General features: G+C 36.0%; 1 protein-coding gene across 1 annotated transcript in view; it reads right to left on the bottom strand.

Moving 5' to 3' along the window:
- wdr27 (WD repeat domain 27) overlaps positions 1 to 3201 on the bottom strand; it is a 62878-nt gene that overhangs the window by 15758 nt on the left and 43919 nt on the right. The window lies entirely within an intron of this gene.

Here is a 3201-nt window from a genome sequence, read left to right as displayed (position 1 = left end):
CCCATCCATCCATCCATCCATCCATCCATCCATCCATCCATCCATCCATCCATCCATCCATCCATCCATCCATTTATTATCTTTACCAACTTTTTAGATAGCTCAGGGCAAGGATTTGACAATGATTAAATCTAAAAATGAGACTGAAAGAGCAGGGAACAAAAATGTGGTCATGGTGCAAACTTTGTGCTATGTCATTTGGTCAGCAACAGCATGTAATGTCTTTCCAATGCAGTCTACGGCAAGCTAAGCCAGGGCGTCTATAGAGAATGGCATGTTGGCAGTGATCTGACAGAGTTTAGTGAGAACATGCCTTTGACGTTCATATGTTTATGCCATTAAGCTAAAAGTAGGTCATTTTCACCGGTGACCATAAAGAAATTTGATATACTCAGTAACAGTGAGTTTTTAAAATAGACTGTATTAGAGGTAGACCCAAGGAATTATGAATACTGTACAAAGACCAAGCTTTAATACTGTTTGAGCTAAATAACATTTGCAAAGATTTGTTAAAAGTTTTATCAGAATATCTTCTAAATCAGTAAACAAAGTAAAATGTGTCTTAATAAGCCATATCATTTTATGTTTTGCACACAAATGCAAGCGGGTCATAACTTACAAAGTACATCTGGTGTAACCAGTTCGATGATAAAGTGCAAGATAAACTAAAGCTCTGCCCACAGAGATTAGGGAAAAATGCAAATACACATAATTTTATGTTTCCTTGGGAACATTTAGATTTTGTAAATGCATATTTGTCCAGAATAACTAGCATGAAAAAACAATGAAATTTATGCAACAAATTTTCTAGTTTCTAACCATTAAGGTTTGCTACAGAAAAGCTCGCCTGAGTTTTTAGGTCAAAATGTGGCGCTAAAGTTTTGACTAAAAGAAGGAAAGATGCTTGCACGAGTTCCACCAAGATGCATTCTTCATGTTGCATGAGTAATGACTTTGTGGAAAATTCATGATGACTAACACAGACTGCATCAGAGAGGCTAATCCTGCAAAATGGGAGCCTAAATCCAACAAGTTAACAGTGTCAGTCATTAAGGAAGACACGATCCTTACACGTTTAATCAAAAGGTGTAAATGTCTCTTTTGTTTTGTTTAGGTTTTGATATAGTTTGATTCAAAATAGATTTTTCATGCATTTAATAAATTAAATTGAATTATGTTTGGTTCATTATATTAGCAACAAATTTTAAAATTAAATGTATAATGAAGCACAAAATGTTGATTCAATAGTTTATTCATTGCAGGAAATGTAAGAGAAAACACAATTTTCTATTTAAAACCTCCTACCACCATAATAACATAATGAGGAGAATGGAATTTTCTCGGGAATGATGAAATGATACTTAAAAACACTTCAGCAATAAAACTGACTGAACTACTCTCATTAGCTGCAAATCTCAAAAGAAAGAAAGAGAAACATTAATTTAGAAGTGCTGTAACTCACTTTGTGATTACTACTTGCTTGGACAATTACTGCAGGAAGCACTGATAAAACAATAATTTAAAAAAGCTTATTGTTTTTCATGTATTCCTGTGTTTGAGAGTTGAAGATTTGCTTTTCAAACTTTCTGTTGACATAGAAACAAGCCACAAATATTTATCAGATAGCAATAAGGGTTTAACCGAGTCTGGAATGAAGAGTTTGAAGTGAAAACAATTTCGACATGAAATAAGGCGAAATTCAGTAGGCTAATCCCTTCTGTTGGGCCAAAAAGAACATTGTGAAATCCAAAAAGGTCAAACTGAGTTATCTTTCTCAGGGTCTCTGAAAAAGAGACCAAATAAAAATATCCTCCCTCTGTTCTAAGCTTCAGAAACAGAACAAGGGGCATTTAAATCAGCAAGAAATGACGTTGTGTTTGAAAAAAATGATTAAGCAGTTAAATAAAAAAAAACAAAAAAACAAGCAATACAAAAGTTTACTTTTGATGATTTCATGTTTGAATCCTTGTTTCATGCTAAAGACATATATATGGTCTATATCTCTTCACAGTTTCGTAAGAAATGTTTTATGCTGGTACGATATATAGGTGCATCTAAAAAAATTAGAATATCGTATAAAAGTTAATTTTGTTTTGTCCATCATTTCAGAAAGTGAAACTTCCATATTATATACATTCATTACACACGGAGTGAAATATTCCAAGCCTTATATTTCTATGCTATTTTGATGATTCTGGCTTACAAATAATCTTTCTTGTCTTTTTTCTTTTTTCGGCTGCTCCCTTCTTCAGGGGTCACTACAGCAAAATCACTCGCACAGAGACTTGGCAATTGTTTTTACATGGTGGGGGTTAAGGGCCTTGCTCAATGGCCCAGAGTGGGGTAAATGAGGGTGAAGGCAGGTGTGGGGGTTTCACCTTCCCCAACACATTTTGATGTCAGTCTGGGGAGTTGAACCTGCAACCTTTTGATCACTGGTCCACTTTCTGTAGCCTCTGCGCCACCACTCCCCTGTGGCTTACAAAGAATGAAAAACCAAAATTCACTCTCAGAAAATTTGAATGTTATGAAAAGGATCAATTTTGTAAACTCCTGATGTCACACCCTAATCAGCTGATTAACTCCTATACATGAGCTACAAATGTTAGATTCCTCAAGTCAAACCATACCTGAACCAGAGACGACATCAAAAGCGTCTAACCAGGCTGACGAGAAAAATAACTGGACTGTTGCTCAGTGGTCCAATGTCCTATTTTCAGATGAAAGTACATTTTCATGTCATTGGGAAATCAATGTCCCAGAGTCTGGAGGAAGAGGGGAGAGACTCAGAATCCACGTTGCTTGATGTCCAGAGTGACGTTTCCACAGTCAGTGATGGTTTGGTGCCATGTCATCTGCTGGTGCTGGTCCACTGGGTTCTCTGAAGTCCACAGTTAATGCAACATCTTCCAGGACATTACAGAGACTTCATGCTTCCTTCTGCTGATGAGCTTTATGGAGATGATTTCATTTTCCAGCAGGACTCGGCTCCTTCACACACTGACAAAGGTACCAAAAGCTGGCTATGGAATATTTTAATTTTATGAGACATTGAATTTTGTTTTTCATTGTTTGTAAGTCATAATAATCAAAATTACAAAAAATAAAGGCTTGAAATATTTCACCCTATGTCTGTCTATGATAACTATATCTGTCTGTCTGTCTGTCTGTCTGTCTGTCTGTCTGTCTGTCTGTCTGTCT

The sequence above is a fragment of the Nematolebias whitei genome, chromosome 1 (assembly GCF_014905685.2).
Source record: "Nematolebias whitei isolate Nwh7 chromosome 1, NemWhi1, whole genome shotgun sequence".
Lineage (NCBI taxonomy): Eukaryota > Metazoa > Chordata > Actinopteri > Cyprinodontiformes > Rivulidae > Nematolebias > Nematolebias whitei.
The sequence above is the reverse complement of the archived record's forward strand: the minus strand, read 5'-3'. Positions and strand labels throughout refer to the sequence as shown.